Here is a 14,957-nt window from a genome sequence, read left to right as displayed (position 1 = left end):
ACCCCAATCGCAGCACACCTGTGCACTTAACAACGTTTAAATTCTCCAATGTTGAATATTAAAACATAAAAACCTTTATCAAAGTATTATAAACAATAAAAGGGATGACAAATGCTTTAATATTTTTATCTTTCTACACAATATAAAAGGCAAAGCCCTCACTGACTCACTCACTCACTCATCAGTAATTCTCACACTATCCATTTAGCTAGGAGGCAGGGACGGGGGGCGTCGTCCTGTAATCCAGCTACTTACTAGGAGGTCACGAATTGTGGATATTTATAGGGATGCACTGTGGATACGATGCTCCCTGGTGTGGATTAACGTCCGTACTAGTGAGTACTACGACTATCCGCAGTACTATCTTAATAATTAGACCAATTTGTTAATTACGAGGAAAAAATGTGGTTTGGATTCCACAATAAACTGTAGGTCCCTTAGTTGCCATTAGCTGTATGGGCTAATAATTAAATAAAAAGCTGTGTCTAAGCTGTATCTAACATGTCGGCCTTAGTCACAACAAGACTACAAGATCGCGCCACTCATCCTACACTCATCCTTCACTTATATGTGGGTTAAAATATGCACATAGAAGCGTCCCCATCTTAAATAATTGATAATTGATTGATTGATTGAGGCTGAAATTCGGTACACTGATTCTTTGGGCATTAAATAGGAAAACTAAGTAGTTTTTATTCTGATCGGCCTTTCGGGCTCCGCCCCAGTGGCTCTGGAGAGTTTCCCATGTTAACCTCATGATTTTCCATATTTAAAAGGAATTAATGAATCTTAACAGCTGTTTCAATTAAACAAGTTGGTTCTGTTCTATGATGTTCAAAAGCATTAAAGTTAAAAGGATTTAACAACAGGGTGCATCACTATTTTTTTTTTTAAATGTATGACAACAGCTAATTTGCAACCAAAAGGTGAGTGAGCGTAGCGAACGAACATCAACCTGGAGGCGAGTTAGCGTAGTGAACAAGCTCACCTAAAGGCAAGTTAGCGCAGCGAAAGAGCTCCAACCTAAAGGTGAGGGAGCGTAGCGAACGAACTTCAACCAGGACGTGATTGAGCCATGCTAATACTTATGAAGTTAGAAACTACTTAGAAAGTTACTTAACCAGAAAGAAGACATTGAATCAGTGTTGTATACGGCTGGGAAACTTAAATTTATTAATGATCGTCGCCAATAGCTTAGAAACAAGGTTCCACTCAGTGACAGCGCTTCAATGGCAGTTGTGTAAAGTGTAAAGTAAAAAATCACAACTGCAGTGGGTGATTGTAACAGAGGTTTACGGATGATGCTAAACTCGATTTTCCAATGTGTCACTTTCTGTTTCTACCATTGACTATATATAGTCAATAGTTCCTACTCACCGTGTGATGCAATCGCTGGACCATACAGCCAATAGGCCCATAGCTCATCTCTTGGATACGTACGCTTACCCAATTATTTATAACAACCTTTTCAACGACGATCCTTGATACCGGTACTTTTCCTTAGAATACACGGCATACCTAGGTACTTAAGAAATAAAATTACAAACGTCCAAAAACCCAACGTTGTGTGATTTTTGTCACATTTTCTTCTAATGTTATTAGATATACCAATCACTTTTTAGGAAATACGTAATCTATTAAATAACAGAAAGTTGTTGTATATGATTTTTTTTCAAACTGACGCCAATAAGTTTACATTAAGAGTGGTTTACAATTAAAGCAATTAATGGGAAATAACTTTGATTGCCGATAACTTTTTACGACGAGAAAATCCAAAACCAAGAGATCAATTAACCTTGATTTACGCATATAATTGGTCGGATGTACTATAGTTCTTAACTGTAAACGTTGGTTTTTGGTACAGTACTGGTTCTTTTCCTTTGAACCGTTGGTAGCAGCAAGAATCATTTTTACGTACCAACAGATCACTGTAATTTACAAATTGGTTTTTTTGGTGTTGCACCTTATTTATTAAAGGTGTATTCAATTTAATTGATGTCATAACTGTATAAGTTTTGCTTTTTCTGTCTGGATTCCAAAATGTTAGTTTATGCTAAGAAAACAATAACGCATTTTAGTAAAACATTTATTCAGCAAACCATCATGAATTGTTCAAACACTTTGAACGTTGTTTATGTATCAATAGTTCGTGGCCTATTTTGGTAATTTTTATTATAAATTACCAATCTAAATCGTCTATAGTACTGTACTTCATTTCATATAGCAAACCGATTCATATAGCATTTCGACAGAATTTCGGGTCATCTTCGGTCCAAGCAAATATAAACTGTTATGATAAAATTTTACGACATTAACAAAGATTTCAAATAGCCTACTAATTTTATACGTACTTTGTTATGCTTAAAGCGTAGCAAATTCCCTAATTAAGTTCTGTATTTTTGTGTGTATGTCTGTTGGTAACGCATTAATGTCCTTATTTCTCAGTGTTTCACGGAAAGGACACCTTGATAATGAAAATTTCAACCCAAATAAAGTGTTAAATTGTGAGGTTGAGGTAGTACCTTAAATACTTTTAACCATTGTGGAAAGTAACTTTCAATCATAGGCCTAACTTAGGGCTATGCCTTAAATCTATAAAGCATTTTTTAGTGTAATTTAAGATATGGACCAACAAGATCCAGGTGACATTTAATTGCGAAGCATTAGTTTTGGCTTGAAACTGTCAGATACTGTATTTGCGAAGGTTTATATATACAACTAGCTGGCCCGACAGACGTCGTCCTGTCCTATTGTGGTTTTATGTCACATGCTCGTTCATTTTTTTTTCAAGATGAGCTCGTTCGCATGGCTCAATCACGTCCTGGTTGAAGTTCGTTCGCTACGCTCACTCACCTTTAGGTTGGAGCTCGTTCGCTGCGCTCACTTGCCTTCAGGTTGGAGCTCGTTCGCTGCGCTCACTTGCCTTCAGGTTAGCTCGTTCGCTACGCTAACTCGCCTCCAGGTTGAAGTTCGTTCGCTACGCTCACTCACCTTTTGGTTGCAAATTAGCTGTTCTCACAAATTAAAAATAAGTATAGTGCTGCACCCTGTTGGTAAACCTATTAACTTTTTAATGCTATTGAACATCACAGAATCAAATTGTTTAGTTGCACCAGCTGTTAAGATTCTTTAATTCCATATAAATATGAGTACTCATAAGGTTAACATGGGAAACTCCAGGGCCACTGGGGCGGAGCCCTTTTGACGGATCAGCACCAAACTTCACACAAACTATCCTTGAATAATGCTTAATAATGCCTGAAAGTTTCATTGCAATCTGTCGAGCGGTTTCGGAGTCCATAAAGGACAAACAAACATACAAACAAACATACATACAAACACATTGGATTTTATATATATAGATAATAGTTTTGTCAGCATATCTGAAAGTATGCAAACCAACTGCTGTGCTTAATATAAGAAGGTTTTAACTGACTATGATAAGATCCCCGTGCGTAGAACGGGCACACAGCTAGTATTATTAGCCTATAGGTAGTAGGTTGATTGATCAGGAATTTATTAGATAAAAACCCGGTTTTAGAACATTAACACTTTATACTAAGCTACTGATAACTACAACTCTGTATTAATTTGTTTTCGAGATTTAAAGATTTTATTTTAGCATTATACTTACAAAGCTGAAGACTTAAAATGTCAAAAAAGTCAATAACTATAAAATTCAGGGAAAACAAATTACAGTATAAAAATGTTGGTTTGCAATGAAACATAATTTTGCTATTTTTGTGCAAAGAAGACAATCATGTAGTTTTTGATATTTTTATCTAAAGAACCGAGCTAACAAAAAAATTAAAACCAAAAATACAATTCTAAACCAACAATTAAAAATCACAATTACTGAACCAAAATCAATATTTATTTTTAATCCTTGATATAAAATATTTTAGTTTAAAAAGTCTAAGTAGCCTACACCACAACAGCTAAAAGTTAATTTCACAATTTTAATAAAAAATTCTGAACAGTTGTTATTAGTGTTGAAAATTATTTAAAATTCTGAACCTTTATAAAGAAAGGCAGACATGGTCATAGACCTTTGGCAAAAGTGAAACCTTGAGGTCAGTATGTAGCTAAAGTCAGTGTCCAGCATACAAATCACATTTGCCCAACCTCACTGACTCAAGGTGAGCTCACAGCTATGTCATCAACACATCAGGTTACATAAACAATACACTGGAATATGTTTGATTCACCAAACTGTTTTAGCAATATACAAATTTATTATTTATAAAGTTTTACAAATAGTAGATCTATTTGTATTGGCTAGCCATTGTGGAATGTCAATATTAAGCTAACATATAACTGTGAGACAAAATTTAATAATTAAGATTGCTATCGTCTGGATTATTTATATATTTGTAAAAATTGCTCCTTGTGAGGAGTTTTCCTTCTAAATTATATACAAAATGTAACTTTCTTAATGTTTCTTGTTCAGTAAAGACTACTTTTACATTTATTTGTTTACATCTATTTTTAACCCACTGTACACATTTAACTTAATGTAGGCTACCTAATGAATAATATTTAGCTACAGTATTACATACAATTGTATTCACCTAGAACTACAGTTACGTAAAATGGAGGTGTTTTGCTTCAAGCAAATAAATAAATAAAACAGTCAAAGAAATACATTTAAACAGTTTTAATAGCTTTGACATAGGCTTACGATATTTTCTGCTTTAAGATCCCTACCAAAAACTCAACATTTAAGTAAATTTTATGCTGCCTTAATTTTAGTTTTTAAACATCATACTTTAGCATTAGGCCTACAATAAATAATACTAGTTTACTCTGTTGTTTACTTTTTAAAGAAAACCCGCTAGGGCCTAAGACATATAGGCCCTAATGTGAAAAAAAAACATTTTTGTGAAGGAGAAAACCAATGACCTCAGCATAGCCTTGTTCAATGAGTCAGAAAAGAATAATGAATCACACAAATAGGGCACAGTAATGTGTTACCACTACCAGTACTAGTAATGTAACAAGCAGATAAACTACTTAGTTTGATACACCAGTATTTAATTGATTCTACGTACAGTCTTTTAATATTTTCAACAATGTCCCTTCGCCTTCATAATTTGTAATGAATCAATGGTAAAAGAAAATATTTTTCCTACAGTCATTCGACAAAGTGGGCTTCCTTGCACAGATTATAACTAGAAACATTAAGGTGGCACACAAATAATGAATATAATAAAAATGATTCAATTTGTTCTCATCATTTTTGTTACTTTTTGAAATGTAAAAAACATCATGCTGTGACCCATTTAAAAAAACATGTGGTATCCTTGACAAAGATTTAAGAGTAATTTCTTTAGAGAAGGTAAAAGAAGTTAAAAAACTTAAAGACATAACTTTAGTGCCAGGAAAGCTTTTGTGCAGCAATTGTAGAAAGTTATTGAATGTTGTAAACACTGGTTCAAAAAATGAACAAAATTCTGCATTTCATGATAGTGACGAAGATATTGACAAAGAGTTTACAAAAAAATTAATACAAATTTACTTCAAAACTAGGATGTATTTGGTTTTGTTTTACGTTTCAATCAAGTTGTTTTCTTTTGACTTTGAGGAACATAAAATATTAACCCTCCGAGTGTCCCTTGTTTTGGCCTTAATGTCTGCCTATTTTTAGCTCATTTGCAAGGTTTTATTAAAACGGATCTGAGAAGCTTAAAAACAATGTTAATTATACTGTTCTATATACCATTTTGTTTGGAAAATCATGGGCTTCAATATTATATATAAAACATAAGGAACATTTGTTAAAAAAAATTTTTTTAGGTAAAAAAAAATATATTTTGGAAAATAAAAACAAAAATAATAAGTTCGCGCTCAATGAAATTCAATATCACTACCTACTTCTTCAGGATCATCAACCAGCCCTTCAAAATCACTTAAATCTTCTTATAATGCACCACGTAAATCACTACTTTTGATTTTCAATACTAAAACAATGATAAACGTAATAAAACACATCAGTCATCGGTCCGAGGATAACCAAGCTGTTTACTAATACGCACGTCAGCTGTCTGCTACAATTACGATCGGCTCGGAGAACATACAGCGCTGAGACAGACCTCTGGAGAAAGCTTATAATTTAACGAAAAGAACGATACCTAACTCGATCCAGTTCAATCCGATTCAGTCAGTCATAGAGCCTTTACCGTAAACAGTGTTCGTGAGTCGCTGCAGCGACGCATGACACTCGGAGGGTTAATACTCCAAACCCCACTTTTATTTTTTATAACATTTGAAAGATAATTTTAAACACAAACACACCAATACACACAGATACTGGTCACATTCACTGGTATAAACATCTGGTTAAAAACATTGATTGTGTATTAAATATGTCATACAATTTTATTTTTATTTTTTTAACGCATAATTTAATATTGAAGTTTGATCTATAAAAATTAATAATACATTTTTTTAATTTGTTATTGAGAGTGGTAAACTTATAAATTTTGCATTAAATGTAATTGTAATTTCTTGTAAAGCTATAATAAGCCTTTATTTAGGTAAAAGTAATGTAGGATAATTTAGTTAGGGCTTTTTATAAGTAGGCTAAAAATTTAATTCATACAAAAATAACAACTTAAGGACTCAATATTTTGTTTCATATTTTTAGATTTCAAGTCATTTGTACAAACATATTGATGAACCTTTTGTATTATTTAAGTTGATCATACATATTCGGCATCAAATGAAATTTTTAGCCTTATCCAATTTAATTTTTGACTTTCACGTGTGATAACAATGTTAATACTCAAAACCCCACTCATGTTATTATACCATTTGAAAGATAATTTTATCCTCTTTCCAGTGATATATAGTTTTATAGGTTTATCTGGAGAGAGATTTTTGTTATCAAACCTTTTGTAACTGAATGTTCCGATTTCGGAAAAATCGAATTATTTGTATTTAGGAATTTTTTTGGGGTGATAATAGGTAATAGTTATCATTTTAATTGTATTAGGTACCCTATATGATTCTGCATTAAATTTTGGATATGAGTCAAATTTTGAGGCCTCTAGCTTAATAATTGTCCATTCTACATAGAAAGACGAGAATACATGCACGCTCCCTTAGCGTCAAATTGGACCTCGGAAACTAAATTCGCTCAAAACTTCAAATAGTCATATTTCTGAAACCGTTTGACATAATGAACTGAAATTTTGGATTTTATCCTATCTAAATGTCTAAATTATGTGTACAAATTTTCATGAAAATCTTTGACTAGTGGGTGACAACCCCTGGATGACTTGACATGGAATGGCCCCCGGTCCAGCGTTTCCCATTTCGTTCAATGTATGGATTTAACCTAACCTAATACCGTGTTGTGCATTGTTTGAAAGACTAATTATTTATGATTTATATTAACTGTAGGGAAACTATAAGTAATGTGTAACACGAGTGCCTTTGCTGCACTTGAGAAACATCCCCCACTCGTCTACGGCTCGTGCATTTCTTTCGTTTGCAGCAAAGTGCCACTTCGCCCACTAGTTACACAAAAACTATTGAAGTGACTAGGCATAAATAGATCAATTATATCCAACCTTGTTTATTATAATGTTGTAGGCCTATATTTTTACGGCGATATCTTGAGAAATATTCATCAGCGGTGAAAAATAATGGTAGGCTATAACTTATTTGGATTCAGAAGGTAAAAAACTATAAGTACGGTAACTTAAGAAATCAAAATTAAAAATTTGTTTTGAGGTACCTATACAAAATAAATAAACAGCTTACAACTTATTCAACTTGTAATAATAAGTTGTGTCTGCAACTAACTCCTGATGACGACTAAGACAAGTGATAGCTTCTCTGCACCTGCGCATTTAATCATAACTCTACTCGTTGAGTGCATTGTAGTTGGGCATCCAGCAATGTCCACGTCAATAGCGCTCCAGTAGACATGTTTTAAGCCGCGTTCACACCGGAGTTTGAAACACGAGTTGCTAACAGAAATTGCAAACATATCTAAAAACACACATTTTTAGACGAAACATTTCGCTGTTGGAAACAGTTTTACAGTGTTTGCAACAGAAATTTTTGTCTCCACTTTAAGTCCGGTATTTAAAGATCAAAGGGAGTTGCAAACTCTTTGATTGCAACACTAGTTTCGGTCACTATGAGCCGTTAAAACACGAAACAGAAACATTTCTCCGCCATCCCCTACACTACCACCTCCACTCTCACTCACGCCACCCTGTTTCTCGACTCGGACTGACTCCCTCACTGTTAACCCTGCCTGGAGTGTACTGCTAACTCATGTTTGTTGTGACTTATCTCTGTTGTGTGGTATCGTGCGTGTTGTAAGTGATGGTAAATCTACTGAGTGAGATGGAGTGGGGAGATGACAATAGGCCTATTATTAAGTCAATTAGCTTGTACAGAGAACAGGAAGTGCTTTGGAATCAAACTAACATCCTCGGAAGGACTGATCTGAGGATCCAGAACGAGGCAAGTCATAATCAAGATCAAAATTAAATAGCCTAGGCTATTTCAAACATTTTCATGAAACATGGAAACAAAACCATGAAATAAAAATTGCAAACTTTAATTTGAAACTGCTGTTTGCAACTTTTTGTTTGAAACTCCAGTGTAAACGTGGCTTTAGGTTCCTGGTCCTGCTCCACAGTGCTGGCTTTAACTTAAAGTTAGGTTACAAAAACTTGCTTTGCTTGTGTGAAAGGCTGCAATTTCGCAATTGTCCCTCAGAACAATCAAATGAATAGGCCTATATTTAAATAAGTTATCAGTTAGGCTAGATTATTCAAATCTAGGGATGTTGCGATACTATCGATACCAGTAGGTATCGATACTTTTATTGCGATACTGCTGGTATCGTATCGGTATCGGTTGTTCCGATATTTACTTGGTATCGATACCAAGAGGCCAGTATCGTATCGTAAGTATCGGAAGGTAATTTCTGACAAATCTGAGTAAAATGGCCACGCTCGTGCCTTCTGAGCGGTTATTTTCCAAGGCTGGAGCAACAGTGACAAAAAAAAATTAACCCAATTAAATATTTTTTTCATCTAGCTTGTCTGATATGTGGTTTGAGTAAATTATGATTCAATTTCCATAGAACTTTACATAACTATAAGTAAAACTATTGACTGTATACCTACAGACGTATATTTAGTCAATGATACAACTTAAGGGTTTAGTTCAGTTGCAGAGTTATTTTTGTTACAAGTCAATGTTAGCAACGTTGTGTTAGGCAAATAAAATGAAACCATGGACTATTTAACATCAAATAAACTAAAAAGATGGCACCGCACTTAAAGTTATTTAACTAAAAAACTTTTTTTAGGCTGATGGTAAACACGAATGTGTTACGTTGGTAATTTAATAACATTGTCTATTGAAAAGATAAATTATATAGGCCTAGAACGTAAGGTAAGCTTAGGCCTACTTGAACTTATACTTGAAGGTAAAATTGAAAACAATGGTTGGCTATGTTTGGTTAATTTTATCAAAGATTACATATGCTAACGCATGTAATCTTTGATTTTATCAATGTTTTACATATTTAGGTAGTTTTTAGCAGCTTGAATTCGAATCCTATATTAGCTGCACTGTACTGGAACGAGTAAACTTTAATCGAAGATCAGTGAATCAGAATATGACGTCACTGGTATCGAATGGATACGATACTAATGGTATCGATACTTTAGTTCCGATACTGAGCCGGTATCGATACTTTTTTGCGATACGGTATCGATACCAAATATCGGAAAGACCGTGGTATCGCAACATCCCTATTCAAATCATCTTCAAGGATTTTCTATGTGACAGAATACTTAGGCTACCTACACTGAATGCAAGTGTCAAAACAAGTTGCTGTCAAATTGTAAAAAAGTGCCCGATAAAAAAAATCCATTTCGATCTGACTAGTCGATGCAACTCATCCTTCATAGTCTTCTAGACTAGCCTAACGAAAGAGATAGGCCTAGGTAAGTAGACTAAACCTTACCATAGCCCCAAGTTATTTTCCAGTGAATAGACTTCTGGTTGCCTTGGCTGGTTTAACAAAGGTCTTAGGTATGACTTAACTTTTCATTTTTTGGCCTAGTAGACCTAAAACTAAAGAAAAGTGTTTTTATTAGGCTACAAAGGTGGCAGACTAATGAATCTCTTCAAGTGCTCATCAAAATTCATTAATCTGTTTACTAAATAAATGACATTACTTACATAAACAAGGCTTGTTCCACGAACGAGAAGAAGTTTCCATTAACTGATCAGAGTGTTTTGGTTGTATAAATTATAAAGTCATCACAAAAAAGAACTGCTATTCAAGTTAACTTTAATAAGCTAATTTCCGCTTTCTACAGCTCCACCTTGCACCTCAATATGGCAGCCATTCCACTAGCACTTGAGTAAGAATTTTGTCAGTGGGTGGTATTTTAACGGGGGAGTTGTCTAATATTATACCACCCCATGCAAAGATTCAAAATAAAATATCTGACTAATAAATAACACATTAAATCCCTTCATAGGATGTTTTAATTGTGCGAGAAAATTAACAAAGTTACATGAAAATGTAAAATGACACTTTGAGTTTGATGGATGATTCAATGGGATGGGAATGGATAAATGGATAATATGAATGGCTGGCAAACTGCCAAAACAGGATTTCCCACAACACAACACTAGTATACACAAATATACCTACTTTTGCAAATATTTCTGTAATATAACTGGTAATACATACTTTAAAATAAAAACAATGCTTATAAATTATTAAATATATTTTGCAATGGTTTGAATCAATAATTTTCCGCTTTGCATAAAAAGTGTAATATAAAACATTAAAATAATAAAAATCCCTATTAGTTCAATAACATTTTTCTGTCCTCAACGATGGTATTTCAGAGGATACGAAATAGAGTGTATTACCATAGATAAAACATAAACTATGTTTATCTATGGTACTATTGAAACGGTTTTTGGGAAAAGGAAAATCCATGTTTTGAGTATTTGACGGGAATCGAACCCATCCCTCCCGCACTGAAATCCGACACAGTCATGTTAACCAGTGGTTTAACCTAAAGGGAGTTTTATCTATGGTTTAACATAATGTTTAATCCTCTTGAGTCCGATACGCTAACCCAGTTAACATTTTTATGTTTTTTTCAAGTAGCCTATAATAATGTCGTTTGGACTTTTCAATAAAACTAGTAGCTGTGGTGCTGTATCACGGCCGCTTTTAACTCCAGACCGCGGCCTTCGAACTGAAGATGTACAGATATAGATTTTAATTCATGTTGTTTCGGTTTTCAATTCTGTATGTTTCATTTTCAATATCTTAATAAATTTATGTTCATACATTTAAATTTAAATCAATAAAGTGTGAATTCATGAGCTGATGTCAGCTGTATTGACACGTCTAGGATATAATATATCGCAACGGTTTCTTGTGTTGTAACTGTGCACATATTATGCGTGTCTGTTTTACTAAAGAGAAGATCAAAGCGACTGGACCAACATCAGTATCACAACGCAAGAAACCACTAAATTCCTGGGAATAATTGTTGATAAAAATTTATCCTGGCAGCAACACATCGAACATTTGTGTAAAAAACTGGCCTCTGCACACTATGGCATCAAACGAATTCGCACCATAACCGACGAAGAAACCTCCAGAATAGCCTACTTCTCGCTTTTTGCTTCTCACCTGAGTTACGGAATTGCAACATGGGGATCATCATCTGCAAACAATATGGACAAACTACTTATCCTACAAAAGAAAGTACTACGGACGATATGCAGGACACACTATCTGGAACATTGTAGACCCCTATTCATCCAGCTCAAAATCCCCACCGTTTTCTCACAATACATCCTAGAAACCATAATCCTTGCAAAAAAATCCAATCCAACACTCCGGTCACATTATCATAATCACAACACCAGACACAAAAACAATATAAACCTGCCACAACACAGACTAAAAAAATTCAGCAACACCCCAACATACACAGGATCCAAATACATAAATCTTCTGCCAGAAAAAATTAAAAACATCTCAAATCATACCACATTTGTAAACACACTAAAAAACTACCTTATAAACAAACCATATTACTCAACAAAGGAATACATACAAGAACACACTTATACACACCTACACTGGGCTAGCTGAAAGGCTGCCAAGAAGATGAAGAAGGAGAAATTTTGACGACTCCCCGATCTGAGGATTGTGGTGAAGAAAGAAGAGGTAAAAGGTAAAGGTAAAAAGGTAAAACTATTTTTGCAAACACAAGGCAGCTTAAAATATACATTGCTTGTACAGTTAAAATATTATCCTCCATAAATAATGGTTTACTGTGTGTACTAAAATCAACATTGTACATGATTTTTAATGCTCGTTTTTGCAATAACAAACTTTTTTATAAAATTATATATATATATATATATATATGTGTATGTGAATTTGAACGGTTGGTGTTTTGGCCTCTTGCTCTTGGGAGGGACCTCAAAACGAAAAAAGGAAATCGGTCCCGGGTCCGGTACCATGAGTACTACGGTAATAGCTTATTTTCCCTATACAGTATGGGAAATTCGCCAAAACACCATTGCCTATAATCAATGCTGGCATTAGATTTAGTTATTACTGTAAAACTATAATCGATGACATTCTTCGAGGGTGTTGGACGCCTGGAAGACCTGGTGGTCGGCCTGTGAGCACACTTTCAGGACAGGTTTATGGTATGGTTTATAGATCTGGAGCTGGAAATGGGCGGGCTGGTCATTTTATTACCCTTACCAATTAGGGGTTGTTTGTTTAACGGGGGTGGCACACTTTTTTGTATTAATGATTCCTGTGAGCACACTTTCAGCACAGTTTTTTTGGCATGGTTTATAGATCTGTAGCTGAAATGGGTGAGCTGGGTCATTTTATTACCCTTACCTAGGGGTTATTTGTTTAGTAACGGGGGTGGCACACTTTTTTTACAATGATTCCTGTGAGCACACTTTCAGCACAGTTTTTTGGTATGGTTTATAGATCTGTAGCTGAAATGGGCGGGCCAGAATCACGGCTGGCAAAAACAGTTGAATATGTCATAATTATTAGAAGAGCAAACTTTTTTTTAATAACCGTTATAAAGAGCACACTTTTTTGTATACATTAAAAAATACCCCCGCCGCAGCAAACCTGCCGACTAAGCGAATTTCCATTTGTCTGAATGGATTTTCAATTAAACCTATTTAAATAACATTAGGTTTAACGAGTACCTAGGTATGCTGCTACAAGGAAACTAATAAAGTGTATTTTTTACTAAAATATTAATAGCTTAGTATAAAATAAATAAATTAGCCAAGTTTGATCAAAATATATCCATAAACAAGCAAACTACAACATTTTACAATATTCTCCATAAGAATAACAAGGGAATTTTAAATATATAATTTTTTGAATTTTCTCCGTTACCAATAACCGTACAAAAACATTTCAATATACTAAATTATTTGTTTTTTTAAACTCTTTAAAAAGGTCTAGAGAGAAATTGAGAAATTTTGTGTTTTGAGGGTCAAAAATGAGAAAACCCAATTTTTACCCCATAAAACCCCCCGTAAAACCCCGTTCCCATGGTCCGATCATGCTGGTTCGCGAACTCATTCAAGTTTATCCCACCTTACACCTTTAAACCAAATTTCATCAAAATCGGACAAAAATTACTCAAGTTATCGCGTTCACGGACGTATATATTTATATATATAAATCTATATATATATACAGGGTGTCCCTCGAGAGGTGTCTCAAATCGATTACTGGAAAACGGCTTAACGTACAAGGATGAAATAAAATTATTTCCAACTAAATCGACCCCAAGGAATAACGTAAAAATATTTTTAACTTTTTTCAAATACAGAATGTGCCAAAAACTGAGGGTCACTAGTTCGAATCTCGGAATTTTCAAATGTAAACATATGTCATGTTATACATCATTTTAAAGGTATTTGATAGACAAACATTTTGGCGAAAACCAAAATTAGTTATCTTTTTCCGTTTCAAAATGGCGGCAGTTTTTTTGAAAGAAATCTATATTTTTTAATACTCTGTATTTCCTATACCAATGCATTTAGCACTTCTCCGGTTGCATTTTCTTACTCGTTATGATATTAGCTTTACTGTGATATGCAACAAGTAACGGTTTTTTGAAATAATAAAAATTACAAAAAAAATTATTTTTAAAAATTTACAAATGCTCATTGTTTAAAATTTTCAAATAGCAACATATGTCAAGTGGCACATCATTTTATAGGTTTTTCAATTCCAAACAACTTTGTAATTTACACTTACTTCGTATCTCTTTTAGTTTTTGTGTAAATAACAAAAAACCTAATTTTCCTATATCAAATGCATGTTATTTGGGTTTGACACTAAAGGCTTCATTTCATTTAGTTATTTGACTGATTGGATTTACACTGAAATGTCTACTTATATAACATTTATTCCCGATTTAAATAGAATTAGTTTAACAAGTACTTAGGTTTGCTGCATCATGGAGGGTAAAATTGTTTTTTTTGTAAAATGTTAATAGTTAGTAAGAAATAAAAACATTTTCCAAATTTGATCAAAATATGTTCATAAACAAGCAAACTACAACAGTTTACTTATTCTCCATAAGAATAACATGGGAATTTTTAATTTACAATTTTTTTGAATTTTCTCCGTAACCGTTAGGCGCATAATAACGCTTCAATATACTAAATTATTTGTTTTTTTAAGCTCTACAAAATGGTTTGGAAATAAATTGCAAAATTTTAAGTTTTTTGGGTCAAAAATGGGAAAAACCTATTTTTACCCCATAACACCCCCCGTAAACACCCGTTCCCATGGTCCGATCATGCTGGATCGCGAACTCGTTCGAATAAACGTAGGTTTACACGTTTGTACCAAATTTTATCAAAATCGGATCATTTTT

The 14,957-nt window shown here is 33.9% G+C and overlaps 1 protein-coding gene across 1 annotated transcript in view; it reads right to left on the bottom strand.

Annotated features, from left to right (window-relative positions):
* LOC129002666 (WAS/WASL-interacting protein family member 1-like) overlaps positions 1–10,721 on the bottom strand; it is a 44,109-nt gene extending 33,388 nt beyond the window's left edge. The window contains exons 1-2 of the mRNA XM_054430641.1: positions 10,700–10,721; positions 10,219–10,398 (exon numbers count right to left, since the gene is read on the bottom strand). The gene's annotated coding sequence lies outside the window, so the exon portion shown is untranslated. The remainder of the gene's footprint in view (positions 1–10,218; positions 10,399–10,699) is intronic.
* Positions 10,722–14,957: the final 4,236 nt, after the last annotated feature.

This window comes from Macrosteles quadrilineatus, unplaced genomic scaffold (assembly GCF_028750875.1).
Source record: "Macrosteles quadrilineatus isolate MER2022 unplaced genomic scaffold, UCM_ALF_1.0 Scaffold_9__3_contigs__length_116548681, whole genome shotgun sequence".
Lineage (NCBI taxonomy): Eukaryota > Metazoa > Arthropoda > Insecta > Hemiptera > Cicadellidae > Macrosteles > Macrosteles quadrilineatus.
The sequence above is the reverse complement of the archived record's forward strand: the minus strand, read 5'-3'. Positions and strand labels throughout refer to the sequence as shown.